Source organism: Palaemon carinicauda, chromosome 2 (assembly GCF_036898095.1).
Source record: "Palaemon carinicauda isolate YSFRI2023 chromosome 2, ASM3689809v2, whole genome shotgun sequence".
In the NCBI taxonomy this organism is placed as follows: Eukaryota; Metazoa; Arthropoda; class Malacostraca; order Decapoda; family Palaemonidae; genus Palaemon; species Palaemon carinicauda.
Genome location: NC_090726.1, coordinates 60,022,424 through 60,039,780, shown reverse-complemented (window position 1 = coordinate 60,039,780; position 17,357 = coordinate 60,022,424). Strand labels below are relative to the sequence as shown.

General features: G+C 37.3%; 1 protein-coding gene across 2 annotated transcripts in view; it reads right to left on the bottom strand.

Annotated features, from left to right (window-relative positions):
- The window catches only part of sav (salvador), an 80,546-nt gene extending 72,348 nt beyond the window's left edge, over positions 1-8,198 (bottom strand). For both annotated transcript variants that reach the window (XM_068356271.1, XM_068356282.1), the window contains exon 1: positions 8,119-8,198. The gene's annotated coding sequence lies outside the window, so the exon portion shown is untranslated. The remainder of the gene's footprint in view (positions 1-8,118) is intronic.
- Positions 8,199-17,357: the final 9,159 nt, after the last annotated feature.

Sequence of the window (17,357 nt, the reverse complement as noted above, 5' to 3'; positions counted from 1 at the left end):
GGATCTCTCATTCCTAAGATGTAGAAGGAAGTCAGCTATTTGGATCACAGAGGTATTGGTAGAGGATATTGAATTGGCTCTACACCAGCTTCGGAAGACCTCCCACTTAGACTGGTAGACTCTACGAGTGGAAACTCTTCTAGCTCTGGCAATCGCACTGGCTGCCTCCTTCGAAAAGCCTCTAGCTCTAGCGAATCTTTCGACAGTCTGAAGGCAGTCAGCCGAAGAGCGTGGAGGTTTGGATGCAACCTGTCTACGTGTGGTTGACGTAGAAGGTCCACTCTTAGAGGTAGAGTCCTGGGGAAGTCGACTAGCCATTGAAGTACCTCTGTGTACCATTCTCTTGCAGGCCAAAGGGGAGCAACCAGCGTCAGCCGTGTCCCTTCGTGCGAGACGAATTTCTGCAGAACTTTGTTTATTATCTTGAACGGAGGGAATGCGTACAGGTCGAGATGGGACCAGTTCAGAAGAAAAGCATCCACATGAACCGCTGCAGGGTCTGGAACAGGGGAACAATAAAGCGGAAGTCTCTTGGTGATGGAGGTGGCAAACAGATCTATGGTAGGTTGACCCCACAAGGTCCAAAGTCTGTTGCACACACTCTTGTGGAGGGTCCATTCCGTGGGAATGACCTGATTCCTTCTGCTGAGGCGATCCGCTGAAACATTCATATCGCCCTGGATGAACCTCGTGACCAGAGTGAGGTTTAGACCTCTTGACCAAATGAGGAGGTCCCTTGCGATCTCGTAAAGGCTCCTCGAATGGGTCCCTCCTTGCTTGGAGATGTAAGCCAAGGCTGTGGTGTTGTCTGAATTCACCTCCACCACTTTGCCTAGCAGGAGGGACTTGAAGTTCAACAGGGCTAGATGAACTGCTAACAGTTCCTTGCAGTTGATGTGGAGTAATCCTTGTTCCTTGTTCCATACTCCTGAGCATTCCCGTCCGTCCAAGGTCGCACCCCAGCCCGAGTCCGATGCATCTGAGAAGAGATGAAGATTGGGGGTCTGGAAGGCCAATGATAGACCCTCCTTGAGAAGGAGATTGTGCTTCCACCACAGGAGAGTGGTCTTCATCTCTTGGTTGATAGGGATAGAGACTGCTTCTAGAGTCGAGCCCTTGTCCCAATGAGCAGCAAGATGGAATTGAAGAGGGCGGAGGTGGAGTCTTCCTAGCTCGACAAACAGGGCCAGTGATGAGAGGGTCCCTGTGAGACTCATCCACTGTCTCACTGAGCAATTGCTCCTCTTCAGCATGCTCATGATGCACTCTAGGGCTTGGTTTATCCTGGGGGCCGATGGAAAAGCCCGAAAATCCTGACTCTGAATCTCCATTCCCAGGTACACAAAGGATTGGGAGGGAATGAGTTGAGATTTCTCTATATTGACTAATAGACCTAGGTCTCTGATTAAGTCCAAAGTCCAATTGAGGTTCTCCAGACAACGACGACTCGTGGAGGCTCTCAACAGCCAGTCGTCTAGGTAGAGGGAGGCTCTGATGTTCGATAAGTGTAGGAATTTCGCTACATTCCTCATCAGATGAGTAAAGACCATAGGAGCTGTGCTTAGGCCAAAACACAGGGCTTGGAACTGAAAGACAACCTTTCCGAAAACGAATCTCAGGAAAGGTTGGGAGCCTGGATGAATGGGAACGTGAAAGTATGCATCTTTCAAGTCCAACGAGACCATCCAGTCCTCCTGTCTGACCGCTGCTAAGACCGACTTGGTCGTCTCCATCGTGAACGTCTGCTTGGTGACATACTCGTTGAGAGAGCTGACGTCCAGCACCGGTCTCCAACCTCCTGTCTTCTTGGCCACAAGAAAGAGACGGTTGTAGAAGCCCGGGGATTGATGGTCCCGGACTATAACCACTGCCTTCTTCTGCACAAGTAGCGACACCTCCTGTAGCAATGCTAGCCTCTTGTCCTCTTCTTTGTAGTTGGGAGAGAGGTTGATGGGCGATGTGGTCAGAGGTGGTTTGAGGCAGAATGGAATCCTGTAACCGTACCTCAGCCAACTGACAGACTGTGCGTCTGCACCTCTCTTCTCCCAGGCTCGCCAGAAGATCTTGAGTCTGGCTCCTACTGTTGTCTGGAGAATCTGAGAGTCAGTTCTTTCCCTTAGATGTCCTGGATCCTTTCCTAGACTTGCTCCTGTGAGAGTCTGGACGGGAGCTTCCTCGGCTGGGGGCTCTACCACGAAAGGGCGGTATGAACCTCGTAGCCGGGGTATCAGCCACTGGGGAGCGATAAGTCTTGGGGACTGAGGTGGCAACCTTAGACTTACGAGCCGATGAGGCTACAAGATCGTGCGTGTCCTTTTGTATCAGGGCAGCCGACAAGTCCTTAACTAGCTCCTCGGGAAAGAGGAACTTTGAGAGTGGAGCAAAAAGGAGTTGTGACCGTTGGCAAGGTGTAATGCTGGCGGAAAGGAAGGTACACAGTTGTTCCCTTTTCTTCAACACCCCTGATACAAATAACGACGCTAGCTCACCCGATCCATCTCTGATGGCCTTATCCATGCAGGACATTATTAGCATGGCAGAATCTTTGTCCGCAGGAGAGGTTTTCTTGCTGAGGGCTCCCAGGCACCAGTCGAGAAAGTTGAACATTTCAAATGCTCTGAACAACCCTTTCAGAAAATGATCCAGGTCTGAGAAGGTCCAACAAACCTTCGAGCGTCTCATAGCAGTTCTCCGAGGCGAGTCCACCAGACTTGAGAAGTCAGCCTGGGCAGAGGCAGGTACTCCTAAGCCTGGTGCTTCCCCTGTGGCATACCAAACGCAACCTTTCGAAGCGAGCTTCGTTGGAGGGAACATGAAGGAAGTCTTGCCAAGGTGTTGTTTAGACTGCAGCCACTCCCCTAAGATCCTTAAAGCCCTCTTGGAGGATCTAGCTAGGACAAGCTTAGTATAGTTGGACTTAGCTTGTTGTACGCCCAGCGAAAACTCAGATGGTGGAGAGCGGGGAATAGCAGAGACGAAGTGGTCTGGGTAAATCTCCCTGAGTAGAGCCAAGACCTTACGAAAATCAATCGACAATGGAGAAAGCTTAGATTCGTCCACGTCTGATGAGGGATCAAGGTGTGCCTCCTCATCATCCGACACCTCATCAGCAGAGGGTAGCGAAGCGATCGGACCAGAATGCTGAACCGCAGAGTCAGAACGGGTAGGAACAATAACAGTGGTTTCCTCTTCCAGTAACTGTTGAGGGAAAACCTGAGGCTCAGACTGCAAAGGCTGAACAACAGACGAAGCAGAAGGCAGGCGCATGGGTGAAGGAGGTTGACTCCTAGCAAGAGAGGTTGAACCCAAGGATTGCACAAGCTGAGCGGAGGACGGAGGCGGAGTAGTCCGTTCCTGTTCCTGTGAGATGAGCGGAGCAAGATGAGGTTGAGGCTGCGCAGAACAAGGTAAAGTTCTCGCAAGCTGAGGCTCCTGAGGCGCAAGTCCAGGGTGTAGAGGAGCTTGCCTTGAGGAGGGTTGAGCTCGCTGCAGCGATGGCTGAGCAGACAGACTCACGGAGGGGAGAGGTTGTTGTACCCCAACCGAGAGTTGCACCACTGGTGGAGCAGCAAGGGGAGGCGGAGGAAGAGTGGAATAACTCTCCTGATCCCAAAGCAAGGGTTGCCTTAAAGAAGGCTGAGGCTGAACACCACTGGGAACAGCGAACTCCGAAAGTGGCTCAACATCGTACGCCTGGCAGATGGTGCTGCGACCAGGCGGAGCAAGTGCAGGCGGGGCGAGCACAGGCGGAGCGAGAACAGGCGGAGGGAGTGTAGGCGGAGGAGGAGGTGCAACACTCTCAGCCCGACACTCACGCATCAAGTCCGAAAGCTGAGCTTGCATGGACTGAAGCAGGGTCCACTTGGGATCGGCAGAAACGATAACAGACTGAGGTAAAGTCACAGTCGGGCTCTGTTTTGGCAGAACCTTACTCCTCTTGGGCGGAGTACAGTCGACAGATGACTGAGGCGAGTCAGAGCTGAGCCAATGACTGCAACCTGGCTGAGCACTCGCGGACTGGACTCTACGTTTAAGCGGTCTCGAGACCTGAGACCAACGTTTCTTCCCTGCTAGTTGATCAGCGGACGAGAATAAGACGGGCTCAATCGTCTGCAGGTGGGAGTGACGGTCTAAGGAAGACACGCCCGCAACCACCGAGGATAGTTCTGTGCGCCTAACAAGGCCTGTCGAACCCTTAAGCCCTTCGACATTGCTTCTCCCCTGGGCATGGGAGCTTGCAAGAGGTCCCGGACTGGGAGGACGACTGGCTCGCACAGAAAAATCCTCACGCACCACACTGGCACCACTAGCACTTGGCACTGCACCGACACTAGCACTCGTCACAGCACTGGCACTAATTCCACCCACTGCACTCTTGACCTTCAGATCTTTAACTTCGGCCATCAGAGACTTATGGTCACTTACCACTGATTCTACTTTATCGCCTAAAGCCTGAATAGCACGCAAAACAACTGACATATCAGGCGGAGGGCACACAGTAGGTTCGGGGGTAGCCACTACAGGGGTAGGAAAAGGTAGGGGATCATGAGGTGAGGAAAACATAGAAGAGTGAGAAGAACTTCTCCTAACTCTACCTCTCTCTAACTTAGATGAATATTTTAAAAGACGGACAAATTCCAATTCCGAAAGTCCGGCGCATTCCTCACATCGATTTTCTAATAGACAGGGCCTGTCCCTACAGTCAGAACAAGCGGTGTGAGGATCTACCGAGGCCTTCGGAATACGCCTATTGCAAGACCTACATCGTCTATGGGAGGGGGCTTGCGAAACGTCAGACATCTTGTTTCAAAGAGTTAGCCAAAGGGTGATCCAAAAACAAGCAAAATTCGTTAACCGTTATATCAGTATTATATAAAAGCTATCTAGCTAATATAAGAAGGATTCCAGTAAAGCGACAGCCGTTAATCTGAGAGAATACTTCACCAAATATCCGTGAATAAACTCGAAGACCATAAGCGTATCCCAGAACGTCTAGCCGGAAGCACGACAGAGGAATAATTGAGGAGGTGTCAACAACAAATGATTGAGTACCTGGCCACAGGTGGCGCTGGTAAGTACACCCCCTTCTAGTATTGTGATAGCTGGCGTATCCCTCCATAGAATTCTGTCGGGCAACGGAGTTGACAGCTACATGATTATCGGGTAAGTTTAATATTGAAAACTTTACAATAGCTCCGCCAGCAAGTTATCAAATTTAAGTACTTTCGCAAAAAAAGAGGGAAGGCCAAGGTTTCGTTTGATATATAAATCTAAGTGGCGCTAGGTCTAGAAGTAGTATAAAAATCAGAATTAAATTTGACCCACCTGAAAAAAACTAAGTCCCTCGACTTCATAACTCTCTCAAATTCCTCTCCAGACTGAGCTCTCGTTAGTTCATTTGTACATTAAAAACATAGATTATGTCATTATTATATCATCGACTGTAGTCTATGTAGCAAGACGTCACCCAAACGTCATAGTTTTTAACAAATGATCATTCATATATTACTTGGGACTAGCATTTTAAAAAAACTAGAATCACGTTACTAGAATACCCAATCAGGCGACAGTTTTACTGAAAAACTAACACGCTTCGACACATTTCACACAATCTCTACCTTTAATTTTCAGTCTTTTGAGAGTCATGGAGGCAGGTGAACATTCAACTTCTGGTGCGGTTTCTCATTTACCATCTCCCTTGACATCAATTTCTGTAGATTTTCTCCCAAGTTCTTGTCTCAATTGTTATTTAAATCATAAAGATTTTGTTTTGTATTATTGTGGTAACATCGAAAGAATAATAAAGTACTGCCAAGATAACGGTATTATCAAAAGTTAAAGTGACACTGTTTGCCCCACCTGTGGTTCTAAGTGCCAACTTGATATTAACAAAAAAGCATTTCGGTGTGACAGAAGGCATGTTATATTGAAAAACAAGAAAGTGAAAACAGGTGTAGTTTTTACGTACCCATTTTTAAGGGAACTTGGTTTGAAAAGTCTCATTTAGTTATAGAATCTAATTTGTTACTTGTATATAGCCTAATTATATTGGTGTTAAATTTAGTTATAAATTTGTTGGATATGAATTAGCACTTCTCACAAAAACTAAAAATGACTGGTGCTCATTCATTCGTGAGGTTATTGTGCATTGGGTATTGAGCGGGAAAGGCATAAGTACACAAAGTCTAAACTCTCTTATATTTAATATGGCTATGGAAAGGGGGTCGTAAATCCTCACTCCACCGGCCAGATAAGGATATAGCTACTAGGTTAGGTTAGGTGGTTTATTTAGGTTAGCTGATGGCCTTGTTTATTGCTAATTCTATTTGTGCCATTATTCGTATGTTAAAACTGATTCTTTAATTCATTCCCCACCCAGAAACCCTGGTTTCCCTCAAGGGGTTCCCCAAGATTGGAAAGGTTAACACAAATGATAAAAATACTGTTCCTCCTCCAAAAAAGGGTCAGCTTTAAATAAAGCACTAAGTAGTTCATCAGGAAAAAAAAATATAAATATTATTAGCAGCGGAGCTATTGTATAGAATTAATTTTTCCTTTACGATATATAAATGTATTACCTAGCCAAGAGTCAAATGGGTTAGGCTACAAATCAAACACAAGGTAAGCTAAGAATACGGCAATGTAAGGGGGGGTCGCAGGGGGCGCTAGTCCTCCCTTTAGGTAAGGAAACGGCTTGTTGGTTTGGTTAGGTGGTGTTTTGCAGATAAAAAAAAAACAGTTTTTGTAGTATAGCGGCCACGTCTTACGAACAAGTAGAAAATGGAAAGAAAATTCCCATTTTCTATGAACGCGGGAGGACCTGGCCACTAATACACAAAGGCTCAAATTGCTTTGAAATGGAGGGTTAGAATATTACTGTATTTTTTCATCGGTTTACTATACATCCAAGAAGGTGATGTATAGAGAATAAAAGGCTTGTTTTACCACTATATACGGTTTCCCCAGTATGTTTTCCCCACCCAAAACACTGAGTTCCCACTGGGGGTCCCCCATTATCGTTGGATATATATATATATAAATATATATATATATATATAAATATATATATATATATATATATATATATATATAAATATTTCTGAAACTACTCATTTGTGACGGGAACAAGTGTCATTTTCGAAGAGTGGAATTTTTTCTATAGAAAAAAAGGTGGGGTCCCACATTATCGTTGGATTTAGATATATATATATATATATATATATATATATATATATATATATATATATATATATTTTTGCATAATAAACGCTCCAAGAAGAGGTCCATTGGCGGACGAAACTGTTGAGCATTTCTACATATACACAACTTTCAATTTTCCTTATGTAGACTACTATATATTGAGTTATCTTCGTGCTGAGAAAGATTACACCTGTAATATATATATATATATATATATATATATATATATATATATATATATATATATATATATATATATATATATATAATATATATATATATATATATAATATAAATATATATTTCTGAAACTATTCATTTGCGACGGGAACGAGTGTCATTTTCGAAGAGAGCGGAATTTTTTCTATAGAAAAATTTAGTTTTTTTCCCTAGGTTACATTGCCCTGTAATACACTAAAATAATACCGAAAAAAAATAGTTTTTCCCCTGTTACATTGCCCTGTAATACAATACAATACCGAAAATAATATGGTTTTAATATAAAACTTTTACCAAGGTCAGATATAAAAAAAAAAACACGAAAGCTATAGGAAAAATAAATGGTTCATCTACTGTGTTTGGTAATAAATTAAAGTGTAAATTGAAGTATGACATATTCACCCGTACCCTTGAACAAGCAGGCTTGATATCAATAATTAATAAACAGTGCCCAAAATGTGTCAATGATTTAAATAATCACCCAAGATACAGGTTTATGGTTCGTTTCCCAATCATAAACGAACTGTGGTTTTGCACAAACCTAGATTAAGCTGTGTTGTTTACTAAGCTATGGTATAGGCCCTCAATTAATTGGCTGGGTTACAAATTACCTAACAATATAGAAGAAATAATATCAGAATAATTATCAAATTTGAAGCTTTAATATATAAGATAAAATTATATAAATGAAAGAAGTACCTTTAGTCAAAGTTTGTTTTGATCTGCCGTAGCCTCGCCTAGTATACCGCTATTTACCTCCTCTGTAGACAGTTCCTACTCTATGGACCAAAATGGTATTAATGTATATAATAAAAATGATAAGTTTTCACATTATAAAATACGATGAAAATTTAAACTATTTGCATGATTTATCATATAATAATGTGCTACCAATTATCATTATATTAAAAGTTCCGAGAGCGGTAATGACTTGATAAGAATTCTTTGGGCGTATTAACACAGTAATTAATAGCATCAAATGAGTTAAACAGTAAAACATAATGGAAAAGCATATATATTTTGAACAACAACTGAAGGCCTATCAGGATAAAGGTCCAACTGTAACAAATATTGACATTTAAAGGTCAAACACTGAGAAATATGCTGCGAAATAGCTTTATAGAACTTTTGGTACTTGTATAAAATAATAAATTTAAAGTTTTCAATAGTATGCAAATTTGTTTGTAATATTCACACAGCTTTCCAAATATTATCATGAAAACATATGTTTCGTTCACAATTAAAAGGATTTAACAATCATATCAAAATAAATAAAACAACCGCAAACTTCACAAGAAGATTACAAAAGCGATAAAATAGAACGCACCGTAATTAAGCATTTACTTCCGGATTTTTTTTCTTTTTTTTTTCTCTTGTACTAGCTGATAGGGAGTAAGAAACAGTTTTGCTACAAGACTAGTAATTTTGATCATTAAAAAAAATATTTTACTACAATGAATTATAACGCAATCAAACCACAATTATCAAATGTATAGGAGTGATCTATGACTTTGCTTTTCATGCAACACAAAGATTTGACGAGTGAAAAATTCGCAGAGAAATATAATGATAAAAAGGCAATTAGGGAAGCGATGAAAAAATCACTGAAAAAAAAATGTCTTAACGGTGAGTGACATTTCTCAAAGAAGGTAATCCAAAATTCAAATTTTAAAGATTAAGTTAGCAATAGTTTCCAGGACTTTGAATCATATATTTTCACATTTTAGAGCTAGACCTAAAACCAGTACTAAACTGTAATTTTTATATTTTGTATACCAATGTACTGTATGAGCGAGTTCGTCAGTTTGGAATAAGTAAAAAAAAAATATATATTTAGCATAGTAGCCCAATTAATACATTCTCTTTGTTCATTGAGCATGAATGTAGAAAACTATCTAAGGCATATCTAAACCATTATACTGCAGTGTATAAAAAAAGTTACTTTTCATTCATCCATTCTTATATTACATGCTAGCTATATATATATATATATATATATATATATATATATATATATATATATATATATATATATATATATATATATGCGTGTGTGTGTGTGTGTGTGTGTGTGTGTGTGTGTGTAGGCTACATATACTATATGCTTGTAACTGAATTCAGTGAGGGAGATGTTCTGGTAAAACACCAAAAAAATTAAAATCATATAAAAATATGAGTGATATACACATACTGAGAAGGCCAACGAATGAAAAGAGTGACTTAATTTTTGTTAATCCTGGAAATATAATTTAATGTGAAGTTTTTTTAACCACAGGAAGATTGTGCCAAAAACTTATTATATTTAAATAACTTTCGTGAATTTGGGCACTGTTTTAACTGCAGATTTATATTATAAACGTTACTTCCCGGAAATAAGCTTTTTTTTTTTTTTTTTTTTTTTTGTTAATTCAAAGGCTGTATAGCGCCATAGTTTTCAACTTTTCATTAGATAAAAAAAAAATTATTCACTTAGTCATTCTCTACAGAATAACTGTACTTTCGTGCCGTACACACATTGTAATAATTATTATTGTTAGTGTCTAATATTAGAAAAAAGGCTCTTATTTGTAAAATTATATCATTATTCAAGATGGGATACCAAATCATTTCATATATATATATATATATATATATATATATATATATATATATATATATATATATATATATATATATATATATATATATTTATATATATATATATATATATGTATAAAAATATATATATATATATATATATATATATATATATATATATATATATATATATATGTATATATATATACATATATATATATATATATATATATATATATATATATATATATATATATATATATATATATATATATATATATATATATATATATATATATATATATATATATACAAAGACAGATTTTGTGCACAATTGCTTTTTGAATCAAGAAAATAAGGTCACCCAAAGGTAATTTTCCTATTTTATTAAAATGTTTACAATCTGCCAGTATTCTGATGATAGTCTTATCAAAATAAGATTGTAGTGTAGTCTAGATGTGATTATAACAAGAACATCAATGATTTTATTTGCGCTCCTTGTAATATCAAAATCTTAATTAAAGAACTTTTATATTCTTTATAGAAATGCAGAATGTTTTTTAAAACTTATTTTAGTGGGGGAAAGTGGTGCAGATTTCCTTTTATATAAGAAAACAGAAATGCGTTTTTATAAAGATTTTCTTTTTGAAAAGTGATTCCGGTATAAAGAAAATCTTTTGGCTGTTACAGGTCGGTATAAACAAAGTTTTGCTGAGAACTTATGTGAAAGGGAGATAGTCTTAAAAGAACTAGAAATATAGTGCAACTGGAGGAAGAAATATAGGGGTCAGACCCATTGGCAAATTTGAGTGACACTTCTACAGTCTTCGCTAGAGCCGGATTGAGCCCTTTAGAGTCTATGCACTTAAAAGAATTTGGTGACCCATATGTAATTGTGTAATTCAAAATATAAACCTAATAAACTAAACAAAATTTTATCCACCAAAATCAAACAAAATTAACAGTAAGAAAGAAAACAATGTTTATTTTTGCATACTTTCACATACATTTAACAATATTTTTTTTTTTTTTTTTTTTACTGTAAAGTCTTTTAATTGTCAAGGTCCTCAAAACTGATCTTACATAACACATCTGCTTCTATAGTTCATAAAGATAAGCCATTCAGCCTGCTTTGCTGCATAGTTGGTCTGGTGAGTGTTCAGCTGAACAATTTTCAACCATTAATGTTAAAAGTATACGGAAGCTAATACCTGTATTTGGAAAGGTACACTCAATGTTATCTGCTACAAGTATTTCATATAGTTCAGCATGACTGAATCTTGCTTTTGCATTTCTCGTTTTAGTGAATTTATGGCGCACATGTAAATGAAACTGCTGAAGCTCAACTGAGAAATTATAGTTGAAATCAATAAGCCTTTGGCAGCACCGAGGATACCTTGAAGTGTTAATAGATGAAGTGACATTATGTGGTGGTGGGAGATCGCTTAGAAAAGAAAATCCGTCTGCTATTGCTATGTATCTCTCCTTTTTATATAACCTCGATACATGTCTACTGTAGGCTCTAGAGCCTTTAAATATGCTGGCCCGAGACTAAAAAAAAAAAAAAAAATAGGCTCCCACGAGACATCCGAATAATTGAAGGTATTAAGGCTTTCAAGAGGAAACTGAAGACTTTCTTATTCTGCGAGTGTTTTGACAGTGATGCTCAAACAGTAGGTGAACAGTACGGATTGTGAAATGTGAAATGCTTCCGAATGAACATCATGAAACGACCTTGGAGGTCTTGTAGAGAGTAGGGTTCCCCTGCTGTACAGGACAAGCAGGGATGTGCAGAGAACTTTTTCAGGGCAGGTGCTCAAGTGAAAAAAGGGCAAAGATATAGAAATGAATGAGACTAAATATATACCGGCTCAATATTCTTTCAAATTTATTTAAAATAGCCATTAATAATTCAAGACAGAGATAAACATGACTGATATCATAGGTATCAGTGGGCTAATGTTTTTTATGAACATAAAATCTACAGTACTGACTACCAGTAGAACTAGGAAACTATTATTATTATTATTATTATTATTATTATTATTATTATTATTATTATTATTATTATTATTATTATTATTATTATTATTATTATTATTATTATTATTATTGACAGATAGGCGGCGGGACTATAATACATCCCTCTCAAAAGGGCACTTTTAATACAGTAGCAAAAGGGGCTGGTGCTTGGGCACCCCTAGCAACCCCCTTCTGCACGTCCCTGAGGACAAGATATGCAGCCCTTGTTAAGTAAAGTAAAGAAAGTATGTCAACAATTCTATAAAGTGTTATGGTAAGGAATTTGTCATTGGCATTCAAATATACATCGGGTGCATCTCCGTCATTGGGTATCTAACCTTCTATCTTATTTCTCTTCCTCATGTTTTGTTTAAATTTTTATAGTTTGTATAGGGGATATTTATTTTAATGTTATTTTTCTTAGAATATTTTTTTTTCTTGTTTCCCTCCTCACTAAGCTATTTTTCCGGTTGGACCCCCTGGGCTTATAGCATCCTGCTTTTCCAACTAGGGTTGTAGCTTAGCAAATAATAATAATAATAATAATAATAATAATAATAATAATAATAATAATAATAATAATAATAATAATAATAATAATAATAATAATAATAATACGTTTGCGGGTTATAGTTGCCTTGTCTTTAAGGGTTTAATGGTAAAAAAGAAACTTCATATTTGAGGGGAATTCTTATTTTCTAGCGCAATTTCTTCTATTTTAATATTGTGATTTTTTATAAGGTTTTATGTAAAAATTGACAAAAATCCGATCCATGCAAAGCCTTCTATAAAAAAGCACGTAAATATATTCAAAGTCAAGTATTTTAAACATTCCCATCAAATACCACGTAGAAATCCTCAAGATGAATTTTTTTTTCTTTTTTTAAGAAATAGCTAGATACCCTTCTCCTGCCTTTGTTCTTGAAAAACTGAAAGGAGAAACGTTGAAATTTAAGATATAGGTATGGCATACCCCAGCTGAGTATAACATTACCAAAGCATTGCAATATCATTCTAAGATAAGTTATGTTTGAATAAGGAATAACAAAAAATACACATAAAGTTATTACCTCACCTTAACAGCGTAGGAAGCAGCTAAGTTTCAGCGGGATTGCTAGAATAATCTGTGAGCACAACCGAAAGTAGCAATTATAATTCAGTTAACTGTACTAACACAAGAAGTGGCACGAAGTTGAACACAACCACTTCCGACGGTGGAAAAATGCACACTTGCTTCATATGAGTTTCCAACCGCTTTTAGAACCGACCCAAAACATTCTATTATTCCTTCGAATAATTTAAATTATACTTGAAATATAACGATATACGAATTACGGTCATCTAGTTCTTTCACTTTCTAAGCTAGATGTAATTATAGTATCTGTTTGAATATCGAATATTAGTACTGTGTTAATCAATACCTCACTCAGACAAGCAAACACAATTAATCATTCATTTAAACAAACTGTAAAATTCATTCTATCCTTTTGATGCCCCAAAGACATTTTATTCCTAATAATAATAATGATTTGGTAGTTAAAACTCATTACTTTGATAGAATATGTTTTAAAAAGTGTTTATAACGCTCTGTCTCTATATATTTGGAAAAATTATTACTCTAATTCCCTTAAAAAATCTTCAGGTCCGATGTACATTCCAGTCCTCTGATTGGCTATAAGTTCCTCATCTGTGATTGGCTGTTGTCTTTGTTTACTATAGCTTCACACACACACACACACACACACACACACACACACACACACACACCGAATTTCGTAACCAAAACAGTCAATTAATTATTCCTTTGAGCAATTTACATTATACTTGAAACGTAACAAAATACAAATTCCAGTCATGTACTGTAATCTCTTTATTATATAAGCTCGATCTAATAATAGTATTTATTTGAATATCGAATATTACCACGTGTTACCCAATAGCTACTGAAGTCAGCGAATAGTTTAATCAGTCATTTAAACAAGCTTTAGAGTGCATCCTACTCTTATGACGTTTGTTACAAAGACGTATTTTTTTCTTAATAAAAATAATTATTTAGTAATCAGAATGCATTCCTCTGATAAAACATGTTATCGAAACATCTTATAAGGGACCACTTCTGTATATTTTGAAGAAATTATACCTCTAATTCCCTAAAAACAAAAAGATAAAAAGCTTCAGGTTCATCGCCCGCAGCTAAAGCGTTTGAAAGTAATTTTATAGAAATCGGGCAGGATATGTGAGCAGTAACTCATATGTCTCCGGAACTCTCTCTTAGCGGGATATTCCAGTCCTCTGATTGGCTATATCTTCTCATCCGTGATTGGTTGTTGCCTTTGTTTACAAATTCACACATACATATTTAACATTGTAGCCAGAACTCAGTTAATTATTCCTTTAAATATAACATATTCATTTAGCTTACGTATTTAAACAAGCGCCATTACCTATTCTTATATGGAACTAATTATATTTTAAGCTTTTTTCATTGAAATTGTAATTTATTAGTCTTAATCTATCTACAATAAGTATAGGCATTTTACCTCTGCCCAGGTGAATTCATTCATATAAAAAACGAGATTGTATGACGTCACATACAAACGCCAATCACAGCAGAGGACAAATCAGCCAATGAGACGCCAGACATTTCCCGCTAAAGGAACGCATAAGGTGACAGGATTCCTCTGCCGTTGGCAGACGAGTCAAATTAACACGAGTTATTTCGTTTAAACGCTCTAGTTAAGGGAATTTTTTCATCTTAATTCTAATTTTAAACATATAAAAAATGGTATTTATGAGCCCATACATTCTTAATTAGTTAGTGTTTTTTAAGCTTAATTCCTTAAAATTCATGACGGCATATTTCCTAATAAACATACATACATATATACATGATTTGGAAATCATTTATTCAGTTAATTACATTATACTTGAAATGTAACAAAATACTAATTAAAGTTACCTGTGTAGTTATTTGACTATAAAGCTCGATAAAATAATAGCTCGCTTAAACCAGCAAACAAAAACAAAGGCAAGCTGAAAAATACACCATACTCTTAATGACGTCATAAAGACGTATTTTCAGAGTGAAAATACTGATTTAGAAATCAGAACATGACTGTCTATAAATTTTTTGAGGAAAATATATCTTTAATTCCTTTAAAAAATCTGTCTCGTCCTCCATAAATTCAGCGTTTGAAAGCGATTGTAAGGAAATTCGGGCAGGTTTCTCGTACAGCTAATCATAAGACCCCAGAACTCTCTCTCTCTCTCTCTCTCTCTCTCTCTCTCTCTCTCTCTCTCTCTCTCTCTTGGCGGAAAAATCCTGTCCTCTGATTGGCCAAATCTTCCTCCGCTGTGATTGGTAGTTCCCTTCAATTACTACAGCTTCACACACACAATTAACATCGTAGCCAAAAGCACAAGTAAGTATTCCTTTCAATATGATGTGTTTATTTATCTATGGCCTTAACCAAGATTCATTATTTACTTTATTATTATATCAATGATAAGCCCCCTTAACTTTTAGACCGCTTGAATGTTTAATCTTAATAAAATCTTTACAGAATTTTGAACAGCAGCTCACTAGTTCCCGAAACTCCCTCTTGGCGGGACATCGCAGCCTTCTGATTGGCTATAACTATCTCAACTGTGATTGGTCGTTGCCTATGCTTACAGCATCTACTTGGACGCACACACGCACGTTTAGATCAGTATTCCTCCGAATATGACGTATTTATATAACTTTATCCTTCACCCAGAGCCTTTATCTATTTATTGGAGAATTAATAAAAAAAATTTAGTTTATTTGAATTAAAACCATAAATTTTTAGTGATAAATTTCCTGTAATAAGTATAAATTTTTCACTCTTGCTCAAATACATTTATAAAAAGACGATTGCAGAGCATCACATACAACCACCAATCATAACTAAGAAAGAATCAGCCAATGAAACGGCAGATATTTCCCGTTAAAATGCATAAGGCGAGAAAGTTTCTTCAGATTATGATCTGCTGTTAGCGAACGCGTTAAATTAATTTCGTTCAAAACAAACGAGAGTGTTTTTGTTGAGCTGCGAAATCTATACGAGTCACATCATTTAAAAATTTTAAACGCTCTAGTTAAAGATTTTGTTCGTTCCCTATCTCTTATGTCTTTTAGATATCATTCAGTGTTTATCCATTACAGAATTTCCCTTCAGTAATCACAATTTTCTTTCCTTTTAAGCGTGAGAAACGCTTATAGTATGACCGTTTTTATGTAATTTTTATCATCATTATTACTATTATAGTTATCATCATTATCATTTCGAATATTTGGTTAGATAAGGTTGGGAATTTTGAGCTCATGTATGTTGATTTTATACGCCCCCCCCCCCCAAAAAAAAAAAAAAAAAAACACCTCGTCAGAAGTCTAAAATGAATACGTAGTAAATAGCAATGTACAGGCTATGTATAGAGCTGAGTCTCCTTTTTATGTTTGTTTTGTTATAGATATTGACATAATGGCATAGATACAGAATGCAGAAGTGGTCTTATCAGCGGAAAAAAATCACATTCGGAATTTAATTTTGCCACGGCTGAAAGCAATTGAGAATAGGCTTCTTGCTTTATTCTTAGTTTCCTTTATAAACTGGAATCATTGAACTGTTCAGAAATAGAAATAGCATAAGCAAATTTAATTGTTGAATAGGCGTACTTGTAAAATTTTCAGTCTTAGCACTCAATTTCTTAACCTAACGTAACCTAACCTAATAAAGTGCACATCTCCTTAACAAACTATTGGATTGACAAATAGGTTGTTTATTTATTTCCTGGTGTCTAAATAATGTTACAGGCGTAAGCCTACTGTACGCCTACTTGGTGATCAGGGTCAAAAACTTTTCTTGAGAAGTCCAATCAGAATGTAGGCGAACTGTATAGGCGAACTGTATTGTCAAAAAGTTTGATTTTTTTTCACAAGTTGATGAATTTGGGATCTGTAGCCTAGCTATTGGGTGTGAGAAGGCCTTCAGAGGCGTGTCCACAAGATAGGTTTTGCTTCGTTCTGTCTGCAAATTTGACGGTTACCCTAAAAGTGCGTGAATCTGTGGTTAGCTCCTTACCTTGATGCCCTAAGCATCTAGTGTTACTGCCTATTATGCTTATTGGTTAATCAAGCCAGGGTCTTGGCTCTGTGTTAACTTCCTTAACAAATAATAGTGACCTGAAAACTATTAAGCCTGAATACAAATGCTAGCGAAATAACTGATAAGATAGAGAGCAAAATATTAACTGGAAAGAAATTATTTTCACACACCAAGGCCTGCCTGAACAGACTTTTAGTGTCTGATGGAAGGCAA